The sequence below is a fragment of the Ischnura elegans genome, chromosome 6 (assembly GCF_921293095.1).
Source record: "Ischnura elegans chromosome 6, ioIscEleg1.1, whole genome shotgun sequence".
Classification (NCBI taxonomy): domain Eukaryota; kingdom Metazoa; phylum Arthropoda; class Insecta; order Odonata; family Coenagrionidae; genus Ischnura; species Ischnura elegans.
The window spans coordinates 98,254,256-98,280,315 of NC_060251.1; the positions used below are offsets into that span (position 1 = coordinate 98,254,256).

The following is a 26,060-nucleotide window of genomic DNA, read 5'->3' on the forward strand; positions in this document are numbered from 1 at the left end:
ATAAGTATTATTAATGACTTATCAAACGAATGAAACTTTCCGACCTTAGCCAGTTTTAATAGGTGATTATTAAGATGTTTCCCTGAGCTCTGTGCCTCATTCATGCATTGGTAATCTCAGACAATGTAAAACTTCTATCTACTCGTAGAGAAACTATGTCCCTGTGACGTCCCGTGGAGTGGAATCGAATGGGCGCCAATCTGGCCTTTTTAAAATGCAGTTTAAATTGACCAATGCCATTCGTCTAAACTGAGAATTATAAATCAAAATAATTTGTATATTATGAATACACTAATGGTGTATAACGAATTGCAATCAATACCTTTCGTTTTCTTTGATGAAGGAAACTACTCTATCCCGACTTTGAAACGCTCCATCCAGTTTCACGGGAACATTGGCGTAAAACGGCACTGAGATGTCGAATTAAGAAGCCGTATTACTCCTTTAGATATGGCTTTTTATCTGCGCATCCAGGGTCATAAATTAAAAATATTTCGCAAAACGCGAAAGAGTAACCAAAAGTCTGGATAGTAACGAACGCAAAGGATTAAAAAAAGTTTTAACTTGAGCGAGGACTACAAGGCAAGTCAACCTACAATATTAACACCTGCGGATTGGAAAACGAAGCGCCAACCATTCATAATAATAGGCCGGAGAGATAAATTACTGAGATAATTAACATCAGCAATTCATTATGTTGATATTTGCCACATAAAAGTGTGCAAATTGCTCCAACTGTTTAAAGATAAAATTTCCATAGTGGATTACTAGGGGCTGAATTTTGAATGCATCCTATAATCTTAAACCATTTAGCAATGCACAAACAGTCACCAATATTTTGGCCAGCAACTCAAGGGAAGAATTGCAAAAAATGTTCACCATTGACGAGGATTCCACGCTAGGTAATCATGTTGGTTGAGATTCCCTGAATTAGAGAGCGAAACATGTAGAATTCACGATATAAGACGGGAATGCAATGACATAAATGCGATCAATACCGACGGATTTATTTGACGGCTGATTGTCATACATAACCCAATGCTTTGCATCAAATTTCAAGGGAAAATCTTCTTTGAGGGCAACCAGGATGCTATATTTGTACTGCACATTATGCAACACGGTAGAATATTAGAGCTCCGCATTGATGAAAAGACACATGAAACATTAAGAAAAACACATTAAAAAAAAGAATTACAAAAATTTTAGAAAGTAATTTAAGGATACAAAACTTATCGCTACCGAGGATTACACGCTAGGTCCTCATCTTCTATCTTCTCTATGTAATAAAAAATGAATCGCTATGCATTAGTCTCGCTAAAAGTCGAGAACGGCTGGACCGAGTTAGTTTATTGTGGTTTTAAAATATTCATGGAAGTTCAGGAAAGGTTTAAATGGTGAGATAAATGTTCCGTAGGGCCCATGGGGCCTTGGAATAGGCACGGACTCATTTCCATAAGAAATACATGTAAAGTTCCTTATTATTGACTGCAGACCTTTTTCCTTTTACAAATTTATATTAGTGGTAATGATCAGACATAGTTGAAACATATACCATTGAAAAGAAAAATAAATACCTATTCTTATTGCAGCAATTGATTTTAGTTTTCCTCGTGATTTACGGTGAAATTTGAAAAAATATACTTAAAAATGCTGACATTTCTACGTTTTCGGGTTACTAGATCCCCTTGACGACTGTCAGTATTGTTAATGTAATTTGATATATTTTCTAAGTTTATTCAAAAAATAAATCCTTTGATTTGGTAGTTAAAAAGTTCCTTTACCATTATTTATTTATAAATTTAGTGTGCGAAAAAATTCTTCACTTACTTAAGGCTAATTTTGTTATTAACCGTTTATTGTTTATGTTAAGACAGTCATTCGTGTATGTTGTGCTGGTGGAAAAGTAAAATTGTCGCAATGGGTCTCAGTACCAGATCCATTACTCTCATTAGTTTCAGGAATAGGAAATGATTCTAAACCCTTATTGGCCAACATTAAAAAAAATATGACATTTTCAGGAATAGAAGGATCAACAACTTTGCTATTTCCACATAGTAATTTATTGAAACCGACCATGGTTTCGTTACAGAATAACATTATCAAGGTTAAAAATGCAGGTAAATTGACAGTATATACAGCAGAATTTTGGGTAGGGAAATTTCCGTGGTGAGGGGGAAATAGGGGTTGGGTTTGGAGTTGGGTTAGGCGTCACTGTGGGTGGGGTGGGTGGAGGGGTGGATGAGTAAGTAGGAAAGTGGAGGGGGAGGGGAGCGAGAAGGGTAAAGGTGATCATTAACCAGGTATGAGTCCCTATGGCTTAAAATTTCCAGCTCTTCCAAGGCGCGTTTAACTATATGACCTTTGACCCCCATTGTGATCCTCGGAGGTCAAAAAATCAACAATACGGATCTACGAACTGCCTAACCGACTTTGGCTTCCTTCAAAACCTATGGCTTGACACGTTGGTTGTCATGATGGCCCGAAGTTTAACTCTATGACCTTTGACCCCCATTGTGACCCTCGGAGGTTAATTAGTGAATAATACGGGTATTTGGACAATACCAATGACTTGGGCACCCGATAAAACCCATGGATCGATACCTTTGTTGGTATGCTATTCTTTTTGCCACCCTTATGACCTTGACGGTGACCTTACTGGGTCAACGGTTGAATTGTCGTAAATAAAAGTGTTATTTTTGGGTTTCTCGTGTCCAAAAACCTAACAATTGACATCTTGGTCAATGAAATTCAGACTTTCTTCTATCTCGATTTTTTTAACATAGAAACCCCATAAGGCAAATTCAAAATTTTGGTTTTGACCCACATTGTGAGGTCAAAATGTCAGCATTGTAAAATTTTGCTTACACTCAACAAAACTTAGGACCTTTCCCGATAAGTGTGCCAATTTTCATGAATATTTCTCGATGAAAAGTTACTAAAATTACAGGTCAAAAATGACACACGACCCTTGAGACAGTCTGTATACTGTCAATTTACCTGCATTTTTCACCTTGATAATGTTACTCTGTAACGAAACCATGGTCGGTGTCAATAAATTACTATGTGGAAATAACAAAGTTGTTTATCCTTCTATTCCTGCGATTATGGATTTCCACCAAGTTACGCCCAATACTATTAATAATATGACATTTGTTTTCATTCGTCATCTTTGTACATTCAAACACCGAAAAAAAGAAAAAATAGGTTATCAGAAAGCATTAAATTGATTAATTCTCTTGTAACTGTGCTGTGTTTAATATAGATGAAGATATTATATTAATTTCAATTGTAAGAAAGTTTTATTCAATAACCGCATTCAAAAGTGTCAGGTCGTAAACGGTACCTAATGAAAAAAATGTAGGTAGGTACTTATTTGTAGACACAATAATCTGTAACACAATGATGAGATAAACGTGGTTGAAAGACGGGACGAGCATCAAATGTTCAAACTACCGCAGATATTTCATAACCATTCGTTCAATTGTATTAGGCTCAACTATGTGGAAGTTAATACTCGAAAATGAAATGCTTGGTAATGACCTCCATGGTCGGAAACATGTTGTACGGACGAAATAAATCAGTGGAAATCAACGAAGTCTCCTTTTCATTTTCGGATTTCATAACCAAAATTTGCCTAATCGGTTTAGCCGCTTTCGATTCTTAACATGAAGAACTGCAATTGATTTATGCAATCATAGATATATACAAAGGTGATACGAAGCTCACCGGATCATTCAGTATAAAATAAAATTCCTTGAATTACAGAGCAAAACATAAAAAATTCAAAATAGTAGAGAGACGTGCAAAACAATAAATGCAATCAAATGATGGAAATTGACGGAATAATACCAGCAGAATAATTTGCTTCCTCAATGCCACATGTAAACTAATAATTCGCATGAGGAATGCATAATTATAATTATATCAACGTCATAGGAAAGACATCCCTCTCATCCCTATAATACTATTCGACACGCATGCCAGCTCATAGCACCTTTGAATGCCCCGTTAATCCGTGTCTGCTCACCCGATATCTCTGAGGAGGCACAACGGATATCATGCATATGTAGTAGGTGCTTATTATGCCATGCAGAATTTCTGACCTAGCTTAAACACGTATAAAACATACAAAATGCCGACGAAGATTCACTCAAAAAATTCACACCTGCAACAAACAATCTAAAGGAGTCATAGAAATAATTCACAAGAAGTTGAAAATGTCATTTCGTGTTCCGGGCGTTATATTTTAGAATACGTTACTAAAATGCACGAGGCAACGATACTCAGAGATAAGAATTGTCTTTGAATCTTCAAAGTACTTTTTAAATCTTATTTTTGGCCTTATATTATATGTTTCAACAGTGAATTCACAAATTCCAGCTCAAATTTCAGATCAAATTATAACCTTCAGAAAAAAAACACAGAAGGAAAGTTTCCAACAACGGAATAATTCTATTGAGTCATCACTAACATTAAAAGTACATGAGAATAAAAAATATTCTTAAAACGATAATTAGAGTGAAAATTACTTTGATGTTATTATTAAAGCATTCTATCGATTAATGTCGGTTTCCATTGAGTACTTAATAAGCATTCTGGCAGTCTCCCCGTCCATCAAGCACTTACCTCTTCAAATATCAATTAGGCCTACTCCCTATCAATCTTTCTAAAAATCCTATTCTTTTCCTTCCCCTCCCTCGTTTACCTAATATTCTACCCTCTAACACTGTTTTCAACATCCCCTCCCCGCTAAGTAACCGTTTCAGCCATGCCTCTTGCCTCCCTCGTATCTCACGAAAAAGGTGCCTATCCTCACCCACCATGTCCAGTACTTCGTTTTTAATATATGATGCATCAATTTTCCACGGTCTCTTAATATTTTATCGAAAGTGATGCAGAGGGGGTAAAAGGTTTGGATGGAGCAAGTGCTACTTGGTATAGGAATATTAAAAGCTAAGCAAGAGGGAAGAATGTAAAGTAAGTGGTGAACGAGGACGAATGGAATTGAGAATGTTTGGCGTAAATGTTCAATTTATACCTTTCTTAATCGAAAAAATACCTTTTGCAACCATAATTCTCAACTTAAAAAAAGAGGAATCCTATTCCAGCTGAAAATACAAAGCAATGACGTCAGAAAGCATATGCTAAGACTTATATTTGGAGCATTATTTATGGTATTGAGGCAACGAGGATAATAGCAGCGGAGAAATCAAGTTTGGAGGCTTTTGAAATGTGATGTTGTAGAAGAATCTACATCCACATAATACCCCGCAAGCCGCTTAAAAGGCGTGCGGCAGGGGGTGCTAGGACACCAGCCGTTTACAAATAAAAATTAAGTGCTCCAAGGAAATTACGAATAGCATTTATCAAAGTCCTTTATGGTGCGGGAGAAAAACGAATTCTCATATTTATCCGATCTGCAAAACATCCCTCTTAATTTATCGCTTCTTGAATGATGGAATGATGAAGATAAAATGGTTAGATCGTGTGAGTAAATCGGAAGTTCTTAAGAGAGTAGGAGAGAAGAGAAGTTGCTAAGTTAGTTTGGTCTCCGTCACTCATTGTCAGCGCCGAAGGCGCGTATACTTTTGCTGTACCGGTGAAAACAAAACTCACCACAACCAGCCAGTTTACAACCGAAATTTAATTAAATTTGCGCATGTGTATCGTTGTTTGTGTAAAGTGTTGCTTGTGTGGAAAAGGAAAGATTTTGGAACATTGGCATATTGAATATATGCATATATATATTTTTTTTCAACATTTTTTAAATTAGTTTATATAATTTTATCTTCTATTTAGAGAATAAAACATGTGCTTTACAAGCAACAAAATATATTTTTTTAAAATTATTTTTGTCTCTTTTAAATTACATTTGCAAGGTAATGGAATCATATTGTCTCGAAAAATTAAAGGGTTAAGATATATATATCGAATTACCGCATAGTAGAGGTCAACTCAAACACTATATATCCCGCTCAGATTGTTCTTCCAATATTTCCTCCCATCTAAGAATGAAGAAAACCCCTCGTTCACGAAGGGACCTCCTCTTGGGTACATATTCAAATTGCAGTTCCTCAACTTTGCTCAAGAAAGTTTTTAAGTCTTTGTTGCCCTTGTTGGACACGGGCTAGAAAATAGAACGGAAAACACCTCCGCATCCAATTAGGAGGAATTTCTAGGGGAAATGTTTTCCTGACCTCTCAAGCCCTGGAAAAAATCCGCAGTAAATAAAATCACTGGAGAAAATGGGGTCCAGACCAACCCGCAGGAATTTCTTGGGACCTCGCTTAACGAACTTCGGGAAATGGGTGCCCTAGTTTGGCCCGCGGACTCCATGGACGACTGCTCCACTAACTGAGGAAAAATGAAATATTTTTTACTTCCCAGAAAAATACTTGAATTCCTCTTCACCAGCCTATTGTAAACATTCACTGCTTAATTCAGTTGTAAACCCTAAAGATGTAATGTTGACTAGATAACTAAACTTTCGGTTCATCGGGTATTCTTTGAAGAATCACTATTTATATTTTTTGATGTCGTTCTTGTTTTGCAGAAAAAATAAGATGCGTTAGTCAGTTACGGTTAAAATAATCTGACGAATTAACGACTAGAAATATTAATTCTCTATGAGGGTTTATTATATTTCCTGAAAGTCCTAGTAAAAGACCAAAAAATCCTACTGAGCACGGTGAAACTATCGCAAATAGCAGAAGAATTATGTAGGTTAAAAGAAGAGCTGTGTGTAGGTGGTCAAACCAATCTTAGGATTAATGACCATTAATAATGACGAGGAACGTCCGACAAAAAAATTCCTTCTTCCTTCAAGTTAAGATACATATCGTATCACTACATTATAGAGGTCAACTCAAACACATATATCCCGCGCTGATTCCCATGTCCCTTGGTGTATATATACACTACAAATTGTTCCCCCGTGCCTAAGCTGCTAAATTAATAAATTTCCCCAAACCTCCCACACTTATCCTCCCTGTTTTTCTATTCGGATAACTCTTAACCCTCCACTTCTCATCGCTTTGCTTTTCACTTGCTTCCTCCGAAGAGGCTTTTTATCCACCCACCCCGTGGAAGTGCCAATATGCTCATTAATCAAGGGCGACCGAGGTTTAAACCTAGGGTTCCTAGCTTAGGGAGGGAGAATTCTCCTCTACCGGATAAATTAGATCGCTTAACCACTTAAGTTTCTTCCAAGAAATGACGCGAAATGCCGATGAAGTGAGGCGGGCACCAAAAGAAAATTAAAATATGAAAACTTTGGCAGAATGGAGACGAGGACGAAGTAAAAAAAAATCGCGGTGGAGTGTGCTCTCAATGAAGACACGCCGCTGGAGCGAAAGAAAAACCGATTAGCAATTCTGATGAGAAATCTATAGGTATAGGCACGGAATAACCGGGACATTTTCTTCGAGATTTTCAGCCACCGTAATTGATATCTCTCGGAAAAATATGCTCATGGAATATCAAACTTCGAATTCCGATAAGCCTGTGATCGATTTTTCTTGGTTAAAACTCACGACGTGAAAAACCATTACAGCATTACGGATTAATCTTCCCAGGTGAAAAAATTTCCAAGCAGGTTGGGTGGCCTTAACGAGCATTTGAAGCATCCTTGCTTAAGCTCACCATGATGAGATAAAAAAGCCTAATGGCATAGTTTAGCAAATAAATTAAATAAGCGTGGCGCAAAGACTGAAGTGAAAATGAATGGATGTATCCCATCTTTAAATGTTTCTCAATTATCTTGGAGGATTTTATTCAATGGACACAGATATAGCTATAACACTTATTACAGTCTACATCTAAGATTATTAGCGAAACTCAAAACGTTTCTCTTGATGAAATGAAAACTGATTAACTAATAAGAGAAAAATCAAATACATCGGATAATACATATTACGAACATCGGAGATATTGTGAATTTTGCAAAAAAAGCTAATTATGTCAGTAATTGTTACAATCATGTGGCAAAGGAACGACTAAATTATAAATTATCTTTGAAGATTTCTTTTTTACCGTATACCTATGAATTTTAAATGCTTTTTGCACGAAACAGGACCATATATACGCATGTATAGAATAAAGTAGGACAATTAATCTTCAAAAAAAGGTTTCACACAAAATGATAATAAATAACGTATCATTGATGATCATTCTAATTATCCATCATTTTCAATTATTTTCTTCGGACACAGTGAAATCTCGAAGGTCGTTCAAATATTTGACTAGAGAGAGAGAGAGAGAGAGAGAGGGCAAAAAATTAAGCCATTTATCAAACCGAGTCTTAATTACAAAGTTGACCTTCACTTTTCAGGGATGATTCCGTAAATTGCTATTACACCATTTTAAATATCAAACAAAACGGTTTCTCATAAATAATTATACTCTGAGGTTGACATGAGGGCAAAAGTGCTCTTCTCGGTGGAAAAAATAATCCCATTATAACTGAAACGTACGCATGATCCCAAGAGATATTTCAATAATGCAGATCCCTAAAGTGAAACCGGTTGTTGAATCATTGACGGCGACATTTATTTTTCATTCTGGCTACAAATGAAATTAATTTTTTGACGTAGATCGGTAAGCGAATTAGTGTTTTCTTTTTTTTTACTTTTTCATCTGTTGAAAAAGATTTTCATTTGTTGTTTTCGTCTTACAAGTCAGAAAAATATTGTCAAAAATAAAGTATTGCAGCGAGAAGAGAAAGAAATCCTTCATCGAACTGAATTACAGGGAAAGAATATGGAAATATTTACCAAGGGTCATCGAATGCCTTTGAGTATGCCATGCAGCTCCCCTGATACCTTCCTCCTCAACATTGTAATTAAGAATATCATAACTTACTTATATTCATGCGTCGCATGAATAACACACCAGACATTTTTGATAGAAAAAATGGATCAAGTCTTTCAAAGCATTACTTAAATTATTTTTCTTAATTTGGTTCTTGAGTAGAATTGCGAAATTATTATTTTTTTAAGAGAGACTAACTAGTTAAAACCTCTAGACGGGTAATGGTAGTGCATAGAACCTACGACCACTCCACGTCATGTGAATTCGATTCGGTCAATTCCGATAGAGGATTAACACGTTTACCTCGACATCTTTTTAAGCCATAAGGTTAATTATTAACAACGAATATTATTAGCCGATAAGGAAAACTCATGAGGCTAATCTAAACTGAGCTTAACGTCGACGCTTCAGGATAAAGGTTTCGGTGATGATCATAAGATAATGTTTCCGGAACGGAAAGGCAATTCAAAGGCATTCAAGAATTAGGTTATGTAGGATCTCCCGAAACGCTGGAGAAGTTCTTGAAGGGATCAAGATAATCCCTAGTTACTGCTACATCGGAATATGGCCATGATACCTTTAGCCCTATAATCCGTTCCTTTCCAAAAAAATCTCCCTTCCTATACCACTACGCAAGAACTTTTCATGGATATCAGAAGTTAATGTCATTTTATTAAATTCTTCTCTTGCAGTCCAACTAAATTTAACTACATACGAGATCGATTTCCAGTCAGAAATAGGGCCTTTCCCGTCGTAATATACGTATTGCAATTGAGAACCTTGAAATATGTTTAGATAAAAATAGGGCAATTTTCTTCACTCATAACTTTTTATTCAATGTCATCTTCAGGAAAACATCTGCATGATTTAATAAAACTTTTCATGCTGTCCACTTTTTAACGTGGAAAATTTGCTGTACACAACACGTTTTGACGCATAGCGTCAGCATCAGGCAATTTGATAAATAGGTATCAAATAAATAATAAATTTTCGCAATGAAAAAGAGGAAAGTTGAGAAAGCTTTATTTTATATATTCGTCATATAGTTCCACCACGTCCGGCCCAATGCATTTGAAATATCTGAGCATTTTGGTTTCTATAGATTTGAAAGCTTTATTTAATAATACTGAATAAAGGGCGAAACAAAGTATTAGTTTGGAAACTCATGCGCTTCGATGTCCTACTGTGGATTCACTTTGAACATAAACAGTTAAGCAGCGATATGCCCAGAATTTTTAAATATACTTTTTAGCAACAAATTCAATATATTTTCCGACAAAATCGGGACGACAATTTTAGGCACCTTCACAGACGTACACATTCGTAAATTATTCAATGATGAAACAAAGTTATTTCTATATTGTCAGCGTTGATCTACAAATAAGATTATGCAGTTTTGTTATACATAATGTAATAATAATCGCAAAGATAGCCTCAAGATTAAGGAAGCTGGTCATAATCTTGAGCAGGAGGATCAACGTTACATTTTTCATAGCCACATAGAAGTGCTTTCCGGAGTTAACGAAGCGGAATGACTCACTAATTTGTTCTTATTGCTGCTTTTCACGAAATGCTAGTAAACTAGGTCGTATTTTGGTGAAATGGGCCCTTGCTTTTTTTCAACACATTATATTGGGTGCGGTAAGTTATTCTTGAGTGCCATTCCTAGAAGTGCCTTCTGTACCTTTCAAAGTGCAATGCTCCTTCAACGGATGAATTCCGAGCTTTTTTCCCCATCATAATGATGACTCCGAACTTCAACGCCGAAAATAGGACGGATAAGAGAAACAACGCCATCTATAACAATAAATTTCAAAGTTCGAGATATAATCCGTGCAAGTACCATCCCATTTTCTACGCTGTTCGATTTTTTCACGCAGGGTGAATCCTTCGGGCCAATGGATGAAGGCCGGCTAACAGAAAAAAAATATAACGTTAAATTCGGCACCTAACGAAAAATTCACTGCTTTGGGATGCCTGTAAAATAATGAATGCGTACTCGACGGCATCTATCATTCTCCTGCAGGTATAACAGCGAAATGCTGCACATGCTATGTTGGTATTGATTTGAGTGGTTTCTTTTACGAATCGATGTGTTTTCCGCAATTGGATTCTCTATTCAATGTCATAATCATGTCATTTTTCATCCCGAGATGAGTAAACACAACACGGACGAAAAGCGCACGACAAAAAATGACTACGACACAGCGCGTTCCAAACTTTCACGCAATTTTTCCCGTTTATTTAGCCAAGTTCTTCGCTAAATATGTTCTGTGTGCAGTGACGCAGTGGTAATAATATATCACGCCAATTTTCTGTACGGATAATGTATTATTATTCTGGTCTAAAAACCAGACTTAAGGATCGATGACTGTATATCGAAGTAAATCAGGAAAGAAATGCGTCACGTGAGATGAACTTGTAACTTTGAGAATCATTGGCGTCAGAACAAATTATTGAGGTTTAATAAGAAAATTAGTCGAATCAATATTTAACTACGTGGACTGGAAAATTTATGTGCAAAGTGTTGCGTATTATTTCTCATAGTTTTCTCTGTTCAGTTTTTATCGTCTGCTGTAGGCTTCCCCGTGTTCCCGAGGAAGGCGCTAGTAGTCTCCCGGCGTCTTCCTTCGCGGAGACTCATCACAAAACCAGTGCAGTTCAGTGCAGTTGACGAATAAGTGACCCGAGAGGCAGTCACGCTTTTCTCCCTCCCCGGCGTAGCTGAGTGTTCCGCCGGACTCTGCATGCTGCTCGCCTACCCCTGCATGTTGCTCGGCTACCCCTGCATGCTGCTCGCCGGTTTTCAACGCGTTCTCACCGCTGCTCCGACTCTCCTGACCTGTATTTTCAGGCTTCTTTATTATGTTTTTTCATTTTAATTGTTCGTTATTTGTTTAACTTGCTAAACCGAACTAAATGTGGCAATTGTCTTTTTTCCCTCTATACAGTCCACTTGATTATATCTTTTACCCCACACGAAGTTTACTGCATTTTTTGCTCATCTTCAGGGTCGTTGAAATTTGATGTTTGAACTTCAGGATCTCTTGAAATTTGAAAACTGAATCTGTTCCAGGAATGGGTGGATTAAGTTAATTTTCTGTTCCATGCGAAGATATTTCTTGCAAATATTAGGTTCCGGAAGTGACTTTATCTTAGGAATGACTTATCCGAACGCGAATGTTTTTATGATTTCTATATTATTTTTATCATTATCGTAATCAGTTACAATTTGGCAACTGGCCAGATAGTAACATGTACATCCAAAATTTAAACGCAAAATATCCACAAAGTCACGTATAAACTAGACAGTGTATAAATTTTAAAAATTCATTTAAAATTTCTAAAAAAATAAGTCACTTTTTCAGCTTTTTCTAAAATATATTCACATTACCAGGAAAGGGCTTAATTAACACTGCAGGCAATCTGTTCCAATCTACAATTGTTTTATTGAGGTAGTACATTTTTTTAACATTAGTCCTCTGCGCCCGGCATTTAATTTTGAACTGATGACCGTTCCATATGTGATGCTCAAGAAAAAAGAAGGTGGTTGCAAACTTCATCTCGTGGATTTTAATAGTTTGGGCAATATATTAGAGGAAAACGGACACATCCGTAATGACATCAGGATGTTTATTGCGTTAGCAAAGAAGGCGTTTTATAACAGAAAAGAACTGATGAGAGGAACTTGGAGTAAGAATTAAAAGAAAAGACTTGGGAAGAGTTTGATCAGGAGTGTTGCGCTTAATGTGCGGAAACATGGATACTTAGGAAGGAGGACGAGAGAATACTGGTGGCGTTCTGCATCTACACAATACCCTGCGAGCCACTTCTAGGGTGTTTGACATGGGGTGATCAATTACCAGCATGCAGCATGCAATTGGACTCCCACATGCACACCACACGTTCCAAAACGTCCGTCACGTATACCAACAAATTATACTACCATATGCTGTTAGAAATAAAAATAAAATTAAGATACATGCATTAAGTTTTACATAGGTTAGTAGGCTACACTCCGAGTCATGCAATCTATTTATGAGTTCTATCGCCGCCGTTATAATCTCTTATTGATCGTGGAAAAAGACATTCTGAATCTGTCCGTTCTACAATCTATCTCTCTTATTTTATTTATGTGATCCGATCTTCCCTAGTATGTTGGCGTCCGTAAGATATGGTTAATTTCGTTAGAAAAGACACTGCTCTTGAATTTATCTAAAAGGTATAGTCTACTTTTCAATCTACATTCCGACAGAGATTCCCATCCGAGTTTATATTGCAATCTACAATGAGAGTTCTATATGTGGGCATGTAGAAGAATGGAGAAAATGAAGTAGAGGAGGAAGAACGACGAAGTGCTGGACATGGCGGATGATGGGAGGAACTTCTACATGAGATACGTAGGAAACAGACTGTTTGGATGGTGCGAGTTTTGACCATGTAGGACATGATGAAAGCTGCATCGGAGAGTAGAATATTGGGTAAACGAGGAAGAGGAAAGAAGATAATACAATTTTTTTAGTTAGAATGAAAGGGAGTAGGCCCTATTGTGAGATGAAGAGGTGGGAGGCTGCCATGAAAGGGATGGGAGACTGCCAGAATAAATAATAGATATATCCTCTTTGGTAACCAACCTTAACCGCTAGATTGCTTAAATGGTATGGTTTTTGGAGGAGGCGACCGACAGCTAAGGTCATTTGCGCCATGAGGGAAGGGTAGGTAAGGAAGGGTGGAGAGAAACCTGCCGTCGGCATTAGCCCGCTCTTAACGAAAGGCGCCAAGGGGACCACGGCTTAACGTCCCATCCGACGGACGGAGTGTTGCGCTTGAAATGTCCTCCACACAACAGCCAAGCAGGGATCGGGCAGTCTCTGAAAATTCTCTGCCGCTGCCGGGATTTGAACCCGGGCCCCGGGTGAGAAGCCAACACTCTAGCAACCACACCAACCCGATCCCCTAGATTGCTTAAATAAATCTGCTAAGTACTGAAATGCCCCCTATATTTCACGACTTTCTGGCACTTACTGAATAAGGGTAAGGTACGTCACATCAATTTTATTTTTATGTTTTTAAATTTAGCTAAATATGCATGTACGTGTTAAAATTTTTTATGAATATTTTTTTAGCTCCAAATTTAATTTTTAGTAAAACTCGACCACTTCTCAATTTATTGTACCTCTCATCTTTTCTTATAATAATCATTTTAAAATGGAAAATTAATGTCAAAAACGTCGCCAAATATATTTTTTTTTTATATAGCCTCAACTTCAAGAGTCCATGTTTAAATATACAAAAGACGTCAAAAAATAAAATAAATAAATACAAATTAGTTGTGATGGAAACATGACATTTCAATGAGTAATATGCACATTAGCGGATGAAAGCGTGAAGAATAAGCAACGGCTAATCCACGACTGCTTTTTAAGACTTGTGTTGAAAAATAAATGTAAAATGATAATAGAAGCGAGAGGTTTGAAAAGAAAAAGAGCAGATGAAAGGAATTTTTGAGTAAAGGAGCCAAAACAACGAAGACTATAATCTGGAGGGTCGAAAGTAAAATCAAATAAAACAAAGAATAATCCTTAGTACGTAGAATGATTTCTGACCTATTCCTGAACATTTCCCTGAGATTCTCTCGAAAACAAGAGCAACGAATATGATAATCCGGAACGTGGCGCTTTTCGACGCAGACACGCGGAAACAGTGGGAAGATAGCGGAGAAAAATTGGAGTGAGAGATGGAAAAATGGAGGAGAATGAACAAGGTGATATGAAGTGAAGAAGAACGATAGTGTTGCATTCAAATCTGAAATACAAAAATCTACGCTTTGAGCAAGAGCTATTGTCGTTTTGAAAACTTAAGCAAAAAATCTAATCTATATACTTTAAAACTCCTTAACGACCACTCACTCATTCATTCATTCATTCACTCACTCAAACAAATGTTTGGGGTGAACGAGTCACGAATTATAATCCAGTTACCCCACACAGCGTTCCTCTCTATGTCTGCCCTTTCATTGGATCCAATGCCTTCCCGTGGGAATATTTATGATCTTTCTTTCATTTAGATTGCCATAGCCACCCATACGAATATTTTTATTTTTTAGATGTCCGTTGCCTTAAATGTTGAGTACCGATCCAATGAAATATTCCCATGCTTTTCACTTCAAATTCTCATCCCCACCTACCGTAACAACATCAGATTACAGCAACCTAAATTCCGTCTTTATCTCTCCCAATTACTTTTTTTAACAGACTTCCTACCTTTTTCAATGTCATTTCGTCTACTTACTACCATTTCCTGTATCCATCTGCGGCATCCGGAACAATTAAGAGGCAACTTCGAATAGCCTTCAGCTCCAGAATCTTTACTTTTTAATATTTCTTCTAGTTTTTTTCATAGTTTATGCTTGTAAACACAGCAGATTTTAACTTTGTATTCAATTTAAGGGCTTTATTTTTGAATTGTTAAATAAATAATGGAACCTTGAAGGCCATATACCAACATTTGTCTTGTAGACGCCAAGTTGCATTACATTAATTTGAAAAGTGAGTAAATAAAGGCCATAAAACTATGAAAAAATGCCTTAATACGTTAAAGTGGTGAAATGTATTTTGTGATACATAGGGATAAACATTTACGGCCAGTAATTACTTGTAATTTGATTAGTAAGTTTTTATTATTTCGTAATGAATATTATGTGGTATGCATTATAATTGTGCCTCTATTATTCTTTTACTTAGGTTATTTATCACAAGTTTTTCTAAACAACAATAATAGAGGCTGATAATTTTTTCCAAGTTCTGTGGTCTTTTTACTCTTTCCCTCAATTAAACGTAATAGGCTAGTTTCCTTCTTCAAAGAAAACGAAAGGCATTGATTGCGATTCGTTACCCACCATTAGTGCTTTCATAATATACAAATTATTTGGTTTTAGAAATCCCAGTTTAGACTAATGGCAATGGTCAATTTTAACCGCATTTGAAAAAGGCCAGATTTGCGCCCATGCGATGCCACTCCACGTGACGTCACAGGGACCTAGTTTCTATACGAGTAGATAGGATTTTTTTCACATCGTCTGAGATTACCAATGCATGCATGAGGCACAGAGTTCAGGGAAATATCTCTTAATAATAACCTATTGAAATTGCCTATGGTCGGAAAGTTTCCTTTGTTTGATAGGGTATTAATAATCCTTATTTAAGCCAAGCGCTACCTGCTAGCATCGTAGCGGCGCTCATAGCCTCGCCTCAAGGTCACCTCACACGCCGACAGTTGGAACCAGAAATACGTCACACGGACTTTTCCCATTATTCCTACTAATCCGTCGCTTTTCGCGCGCTTGAAAATTTTCACTTTTCGTTTAATCGCGAAAAATAGATATCGTTATTCGAAAATCTAAAAGCGTGAAATGTGTACTCCAGGAGTAATAATCTTATAATCTTTCGATTTAGGCAATAAAAAATAATAGGAAACCACCCTATTTCTGGGGTTAATTTCTTCTCAAAACACGAGAGTAATGATCCGAGTGTGCGTAAGAAATAATTAAGATGCCTGCATTGCAAACGAATTGCGAGTTGGGTTCCACAAACTCTCAATTTGTTCATTGACCGTCGATTAAGGAAAGAGCTGAGCATCGCTCGGTCCTCCTTATCCATCACAACTCATCCTTTTTTTACCCTTTCCTACGTCTTTATTTTTTTTCACGGATCCTTCGGCAGCGCGATCGCAAATTTTACCTTCCTTCGAGGGACCCTTTCTTCCGGTTCACAAACCCTTGCTCTCTCCACCGGAAATCGGTACCCTTAGGGGCGGCGAGGGTATATCGGAAGAGCGGGTCCCCGAGGATAGCCCTAAACCTTTATATTTTTTTCCTTCTCACCGCTTTATCTCCACGCCCTGCGGAAAACCCTTTTCAACGACTGCGTTCGCACGCAGAAGAGGGATAGAAAGAGGCAGGTAGGGGAGTCCAAGGGATAGCTTCAACCTCCACTAACCTCAACCGACATCTCTACTTCTGGTAATCCAACGTACCGTTCCTTGAATCTAATTTGTTTTTTGCTATACGTACTTGCTTATTTCATCATCTATTTTTAGTTTACTTAATCACAAATACACAAACATTGTATGTTCCAACGTGTGTATTAATGAACTGACCCTTGTTGCGACATTGAACACTTTGCCATACTTTAAGGTAAAATTGTACATAATTATTTTCACCTATGAGAATTATACAGCATATAGTGCCGAAATCTGGTTCAGATCATTAAAAACATTTGTGACACATACGATATTAGTTCATTTGTGATTATGCTACTTGTTAGACAGTTCCAACTAATATCGCCATTCACCCATAAGTTGATCAATTTTTAGTCTTTTTTATAATGACACGTCTAAAGTGTTCGATAAAAAAGTTGCTAAGGCAGCTTAATTCACGTGTAAGATATGCATGCAATTAAAGAAAGGATATTCACTTGTCAGAGTACAGATACACAGTGCAACATCAACTAACACAGTAATCAGCCTAACTTGACTAAATATTCATGATCGGGGGAAATATTTACTTGGAGCTCTTCCCTTTAATATATTCCGGGAGAGAACTCATAATTATCTCAAGGAAATGTTTAAGAATGTTCAGGAACCACTCAGACGACATCTCACACAGAGAGATTTTCTTTGCATTATCCAATTCCACGTATAACTGCCTCCAGAAACAATTTCTCACTACTGCAACTAAATTTTGAAATTCCCTCTTTGAGAACATTCATGCATTCAAAAATGGATTATACATGGATCTACTGAAGGAAGAGCAAAATCATACTAACTGTGCTAAATACATCAATTACGAATACTGTAAATTATCAAAGGCTTAATTCTTTGTTATTCTGTTATTTTTTGTGTATCACGCAGCTATATCTATTTCTTTACTGCTATATCCATTCTGATTTGTACCAATTGCAATTTTCTGTTTTATTTTTATGTTCCTCATGAACTTTTTTGGTGTGCCATTATTGTAAATTATGTTTTGTTTCTTGGATGATACCCAGAGTATAATAAATATATATTTTATTCTATTCTATATCGTGACTCATTTGTGATTTAATTTATATTGTGGTATGGTATGCTGTTAAATAGAACGCTTTTTTTGCGCGCTTATACACATTAATGTGTTATGTTATACCCCTTTGCTTCTAGAGTCCTTAATTATCCCATTTTTGAACTGAGTGTAAACTGTACTTAGGTTTTTCGCTCTTATGGATTTTCCAGTGCATCATTAAATCATTCATTCAAGCGGTTTTGTTGTAAACTATAAGAAAAGGCCTTAATTAACTGATGAATTGCTCAGCGCAGGGCGTACGGAAGAAAATTGCATGCAAGGCGAGGTAACGGCAAGTTCCACGAGCCACACACAACGGGAGTTCCTCGTCACTTCCGCCAAATCCTGCCCACTGATCACGGTGCTCCAATTTTCTCCACCCTCTCATTGTGCGCAATACCACTAACCCAAATATCCCTCTAATATACGTTCCCCGAAACCCGTGAGATTGGTGTCTATAAATAACACCGAGTTTAATCTCAACGCCTTCTACAGACAGTAATTATACCTCGCGGACCACCACTTATGCTAAAGTTAATTTCCAACAGCGCTTCTCCTGTAATTGGGTACAGCGTGGGAGGGTCACTCACACAGCATTTTAGAATTACAGGGATGAGAATACCTTTATTTTTAGTTAATGTGGCGTTTAACAAGAAATATGAGGATTGTACTGAGCAAAATTTATAAATATGCTACGTGCTGGAATCGACAAAAACTGCCTATAAAGGAATAAAAGCCTCTTTAAAAAATACACAAGTAAGGCTACATAAGATATATGGTATGATATTACCTATTCCATTTAATGGATCTGAAATCTGGATACTAAGCAGAAAATCATTGGAAAAGAAGCTAATAGTCTTCGAAAAAAATCTACGTACAGTGTCTCGGCCCTATATATGACCTGCACCTGGAGTTAGGACCAATAAAGAAGTTAGTGTCCTCTACCAAGATCCCGAAATCATTGCCCAAATTGACCCCTTGCGCAGAAATGACGAGTCTCGCTCGTCATGAACTTCTTATTCAAAATGGCGCAATTACAAGTGTAGCTCGTCATCAGACTTTCATAATTTTAGTTCTATGTAGGGAAACAATATCAATGTTTTGAAAGTTTAACAATGTTAAACCATCCATAATGTACGTAAATAACTCATATTTTATGAAACGTGATGCATTGCAAGGAATAGATTATTTTTATAGGAGTAGCGGTAGCTGCGTTCTCGATCTTCTTTCGTGAACAATAAGAAACAATAATCACTTTTTATTTCACTTCTCTACGTTGTAATGTTTTTAGATATCCACTACTGACTTAACAAATAATTTCAGTACACTTCAAAACAAGCTCTATATTTTGAAACTTGGGAGCAAAAAAACAACATCAACAAGCCACCATGACTATTACAATATCATTTGTACTACCCGTACTTCCACTCACTGAGGCAATGCCATGAACTGCACCAGTGGGGATCTTGAGTTCTGCCGTATTCCTTTCCTCCGGTCTCTTTCCCTCTCGTAGGCGCCTCCTTTTCTCTGCGTCCTTTTCTTCTTTCTACCGATCTTGAATTCTGCCGTATATCTTCCTCCGCTCTCTCAATACACCGCTACTTTAGTATTTCTCCCGATCTTTCTTAATATCAAGTCTACCTCCTCCTTCTCTCCATACACGACTCCCGCTTGTCTCTTTTCTCACTGCGTCCCTCACTACCATTGTTAGTTTTAAATTATTTACAAACAACATGGAGGCTTGCTTACATTATGTTACAACGTCGACTACAATCTATAAATATCATTTCATTAAGCCAGAATCACACGATCATTTTTTTTCGTCGCGAAAGTGATCACTATCGCGATCACTAGAGTGATCACTCGCAAAATGATCGTCGCCGGTAATTGTTTTTCGCGATCGCGATCGCAATGAGGATTCCTATCGCTATTTTTCATCACTCGTCCGGTCGCTTTTTCCGTCGCTAAAGCTGTCCCTAAAACCCCATATCAGCCAATCGGAACGCACGCCCATATAGAGCGATTGCAGCGCAACGTTTGGCAATCGTGGGAATGATATAGATAAACAAACTCGCTGTATATTTTCGTGATGCGGGTCCTATGACAACGAGCTGTGATATCGGAAATGATGCAAAAAGCGACGGCGGGAGTGACCGTGCGATTCAGAAAAATGACCACTAGAGCGATCCCTTTTCGCGACGGGAGTGTGGCGAGTGGCGAAGAATCTTCCACGAGGCAGACGACGACGGTGGGACTAAGAGCAGAAAATATGTGAAGGCTGAGCGTAACACCCGAGCTGATACAGGATCGAGACGGATGGCAAGACCAAAACCTTATGGGGTTTGAGTGACCGTATAGGTAAGGTATACATCCTGAGTATTTATAAAATTATATACAGCAACGGATGAAGTTCATCATGAAAAAATATTTGACTTATCTGGGAACCGATCCCGGATCTAACGTTGGCCGGTCAGGTGTGTCAGCCAGTTACTCCACATTTTCTCAGAGCGAACTTCGGGATGGGTTTTACCGAACGAGATGTTGACGTCACAAGTCCACACTGTGGCAAATATGGCGAGGGTCGTGCTTACTAAGCCACTGTTCGGGTGAAAACCCCTTATGTTGTCGCTGGTCTGCGACGACGAAGTTCAAAGCAATGCAGGAATAAGTGACTTTGTACGCAGTCAATTTAATTTAGCCGGGAGTCAAATATTTTTTTGACTCCCCGAAGATGACGCCGCTGCGTCGTAACTAGTAGTAACGTGGAAATAAACTGGTGAAGAAGTACAAAGTTTTTCTTTTCATGTGCTCAAAATATTTGTATGCTTTATATGTCCTCTTCACCTTTTACATTCTTCCCCACGCCCACATCTCGGACATCTCCAGTCTTTTCCCATCCTTCCTCTTAAGAGTCCATGTTTCAGACTCTTCACTAGTCTTTCCATTAAACTCTTACATAACAATCCTTTCATCAGCTCCTTCTTGTACCTGTTTTGCTACCGCAATCCTCTAACTTATATCCTTACTGCTGTATCCTATCTACTGGACTTTAGTCCTACCTACTTTAATCTCGAGTCCCTAATCTACTCCTACTTAAATCAAATTCCTAGCTTGCGACGCTTTACAAAACCGCATAACCTTGGTCTTCTCGTGATTAATCCTCGAGCTTTATTCCTCGCAACGCTTGTGTAACGAATTCACCTGAGCCTGCAATCCTCTCGTTGACTGGCTGATCAACGCCTGCATGTTGTGTTGCCTACTCACTCTTATTTTAAGCCGCACATTCCTAGCTCATCCTAAGTATTACTAAAATGAAGATTACTGGCAATTATCCACGACATTTTTTCATCAAACAAACAGCTTCAATATTTTTTATTATCATCATGAGACTTCTGAATACCATGTATACCATTTGTATATCATGGGGGGGAAGCAAGTTGCGGAAGAGACCGAGGGGAAAAAGGAGGTAGAAGAGCGTAAGGCACGGACATGAAAAAGTAAATAGATCTTAAAAAATGAAAAACACGAATTCTAATCCAGTTCCACAACCATATTTTTTAAATATGCCTTATAAGTGGTTTATTTAAAGCTTTCCGCATGAACGGTGTTGAAATTTATATTAACTGCCACGGGAAAAGGGTAAACGCCTAGTACCCTTTAACCCCTGTAAAATTGCCATTGTAGTGAAAGAACTTGGATAGCGTAGCGGTCACCGTAGTGAACTGGAAACCCCAAGGTCCCTTAGAGGGGAATTTTTTTTATATAGACCAATTGATTTTTCATGTAAGAAGGAAAATAGGGGGCACAGGTTGTGGATAATTTATGCCTAATTTTTTGAAGTAATGCCTCCTCCAGCTATATGAGTCGTCCGTTACGCCATTTTCATGTAACCAATGTGGTTTGACTTCAATTGAGGCACGTGAATAAGGAAAAAATCCTTTCGAGAATGTAGAAGAATTGTGATTGACCTACGAGATTTTAACTAAAATATTTACTTCGAGAAGTAATTTTTTAATCTTGTATTGGGTAAAAGATAAAAAAATCTATTATAATAATACTCTTTTAAGCAAAAAGAAACATCAGGGGGTAGTCGTCATAGAAATTCAACCTCAAAGAAACTTGTGCAGCATAAAAGAGGAAAACGGATAAATCAATAGGTAACCAAATGAGGAAAAACACTTGTCAAAAGTGGAATTTGAACCCAAGCCTTCTCATAGGAGACAGATTTCACAGGAACCGCAATGAGGACAAGTTCATCTTGAATTTGCACCTTAGACCGCTCAGCCATCCTGACAGATGTAGATGACAATGGTCGCGTTCAGGCGACTCAACAGTTGCGGCACCGGAGGAAATTATCTCCTGAACGCTCACCGGTTAGTCACCGGTGAGTCAACATGTTGTAGATCAGACGCCATTTTTTCCACCGGGATTCATCTCCGGTGCGAATTGGTAACATGTTGAGAATCAATATGGCTGCGCCCATGACTTCTTCTGGTGAAAATATAACTTGTGTTTATATTTACAATGGGATGACCAATCAGATTGAAGATAGCCCAGAAACTCACAGAAACTTCATGCTGAATCATATTTAACACATTTGACGTGAAATCGTCGTCGACGGCGATAAATAGAGCCAAATCTCTCACTACATCGTTGGCACCCATTTTTGGATGTCTGTCTGCTACAAGTCACGTCAGCTAGAATTTTTACCGGTGGCTGATTTTCCCGTTCAGCCGATAGTAGCGCGCACCGCTTACCGGTGAGGCACCGGTGACTCACCGCAATACTCGCCTGAACGCGACCAATAGTAATCTATCTTTGCCTGTTATTCTAACAGAATTTAGCAGAAGGAAAATAAGCAGATTTTTAGCAGATAATAACAGGTTTAGCAGAAGGAAAATTCTGTGGTCATCGAATAATCCTTAGAGCAAATACAATAATAAAACGAGTAGTATTTATTCATTTATCTCGTCCTGCTGTTGAAACTTCTAAAAGGCGTTGACCATTCCATTTTACGGAGAGCATGGGATTTTTGGAATTCTCTTTTTGTATGCTGGTTCATTTTAAATGTATTTCACCGTGTTAATAAATTAATTTAGGCCATTGCTAGTTAACTTTTAACAAGTCATTACTAAGTGAGAAATGACTTAAGATTGTGTGGGTACACGCACGTACCCAGAAATTTACTTCGGGGAGTGCTTCCAGCTCTTCCCACGGCATCAGGAGGCGCGTGACAGGTAAATATAGATTTTACGAGTGTAAAAAAATATTGTCAGAAGTGGGATTCGAACCCACGCCCTCTTACGAGGACCAGAATTCACAAGACCCGCATGACGGGTAAGACAATCTTGAGTCTGGCGCCTTAGACCGCTCGGCCATCCTGACTGTTACATGCAAGAGTCGATAATAGCAACCTGCTTCTTCCTTGTATTCAAATGCCATTACGGCGCTGATAATTCCATGTTACGGTGAGCACTCTTTCATAATGAGGCAAACCCGTACTTCAATCCAACCCCTTGAATATATTCCATATTTAGGGAAGTATCTCGATATAGACCGAAAAATGTTTTAATGTGAATGACCGTGATTACAAATTAATTTATCCCGCGGCTAGTTATCTCATTCACATTTATAATTTCTGTATGTTTCCTACTTTCCTACAAAGAAGGAACTGTTTTTTGGCTGAAGTGCGACACATGTCGCGAACCGCCGGAACAGCTCGAATCGGTGCGACATGGCTCAGCACGGTAATGGAAAGACACGGTGCAACCCCATTGTTTAAGTCTTGAACGGCTTTCCTAGTCAGTCAATCGCGCAAATTGAATGTATCAAACGCCTCTGTTCCCGACCTAAGACAGATATGTGCAATTTATTTTGGGAAGGCCTCATACTAGCTGTTGCATCAGCTGAGACGCGATGCAAAGGGCAGCATAGATTTATGGTGCAATATGATGGAGGAAAGGATGATACTTAATGGACGGAATTCACTTCAATTGTCCATTTATCCGCTTCAAAAACAGAGTTATAGGATACTGCATCATTCAAAATGAATTATTCATTGGAATGGACCAATTCAATTATATCATGCCCCTTTTAGAAAAACCTCAAATCAACAAAATCGTTCATTATGTAGGATGCATCCAAATCCAGTTAAATTGTTTGATTTCGTTGCTACGGAATCGAGTGACACAGACGCTGACCGAATCCACCGAAAATTACTTTAATGAACGAATTATACCCAGCAGATTCGGATTGCAGCAGATTTGGGCTTTGTGATAACCATGAACAAGAAATTACTAGGATGACCGAAAGTTTATCTTTGTTTACGATTTCTGAAAAAGTTCGATATTGGCTATGCAGGTTGGTTGCCGAAAAGAATCAAATTTTATAGCCGTGAAGTGATTTTGACTTAGTTTGGTATATATTCGTCCCTGAAGGGAATAAAAAAATAATGATGTTTCTCGAATATTTCTCTACCTATCATTACATTAAAAACCGCTTGAACCCACTGCGCATGCGTTCTGGATTCGTTTGATTTGGCTTAATCCAAAGAAACGCGAATTTATATGATTTACTACGTCATGCACGAGTTGAAGAATCGAATCATTGTCGTGAATTAAACTCTTCGAACCGATTTCTCGAAATAAATCGGAGCTCCAGACACTACCCTGAATTTCTTAATTTCTAACCCTAACATAACTCCGCACTTTACATATGATCTACTGGAATTTCACCTCCAATTCGTCCCTAGGGCAGCAGAGAGGTCAATCTGCCTTCATATCCCACGCAGTTTTTTTCTCCCACAAAAACCCTCAAAAATAATTCTTTTCTCGCCTTCCCTCCCGGCGACTTTTCCCGCCCGGAATGAAAGGCAGTGATGGAATGAAGCAATCAGCCAGGGTTCTTCCGTTACAGAGGATCCTGTCTTTTTTTTTTCAACCCCGAAAGAGCACCTGGAGGGGGCGTGGCGCCATATATAGGTAGGAAGATGGGCAAACAAATGGCAGGGCCTTAAAGGATCCCGGGAATGGAGGCTGAATTATGTATGACGGTATATTTTACTAATGGGAGGAAACTCATTCGCTCCCACCGAAGCGGAATTGGTGGTAACGTTTCGCCGATTGCTTTGCGAGCACCTCAAAGGTTTGCTGAAAGGAGGCATACTACATAGATAAGGCCCCATTCCATCCTATAGGATAGTCGATATTTTTACCACTCTTGTCGCCTTTTAATCCGATTTCAAAAATGTCCACGGAGCAGCGATAAGCGCGGATGGATCCACTTTTTTCACCAATAATTCGCAGAATTATTCCTTCAGTCACCTCTCAAGGCCGCTATACACGGTGAATGATCATGCGAATGATGATGCTGAATGATCACGTGATCACTCACAGGATCATGCGAGCAAAAGGGAACGTGTTCTAATTTTCACTGAATGATCACGCGCATGAAGGTTCATTCGCGTATTTTTCCGTTATGCACCGTGAATGATCATGCGAATGAAATCATTCACCGTGTAAAGCGGCCTTCAGAAGGATTTAGGGGTTATTTTTGACCCTTAAGCTGCTCTCCGTGAGCACATTAAATATATTTCCGCCCGCGCCATGTAATTGGTGGGTATGATGTATCGCTACATTTAGGTGTCGGATTTAACTGCTCTACGCATCTTATTATTTTCCTGAGTCTCTCCGGTCCTGGAATACTGGAGCCAAATCTGGTCTACGGCTCCGCTTTCTTCATTAAAGCTCCTGGAACGCCCGTTGAATTTTTTTCCTTTCTGTTGTCCGCTACAGCCACAAGCCTTATCGTAACTTCTCCCTCAATAAGATTAGATACTCCCGTGGTATTGCAACTTTAGCTGATCACCGTATCCTCAATGACCGGAGACCCTTCCTAAAAATTAATATCGGCAAATACAGATCATCTGACACTCTTTCTCTTTTCCCACTTCGTGTTCCTTCGCGCACGACGAGGTCGAGTGACTTATTTTATTGTTTCACCCCCCGCCTTTCTGTCTCTAAACGCTCTTTTCTATTCAGACACCCTTTCTCCATGAACTCCTATTCCAAATGTGTTCCAGATTTTGATCCTTTTTTATCCCTCATCCAACTTGCACCATCACTACCGTAATTAACCCTCGCACCTCCAGATGAAA

At 38.2% G+C, this 26,060-nt stretch overlaps 1 non-coding gene across 1 annotated transcript; it reads right to left on the bottom strand.

Moving 5' to 3' along the window:
* Nucleotides 1-23,175: 23,175 nt before the first annotated feature.
* On the bottom strand, nt 23,176-23,290 carry Trnal-caa. Its single transcript has 2 exons — nt 23,253-23,290; nt 23,176-23,221 (listed from the first exon to the last, which is right to left on the bottom strand). It is a non-coding gene; the product is annotated as a tRNA-Leu (tRNA).
* Between the last annotated feature and the right edge of the window lie 2,770 nt (nt 23,291-26,060).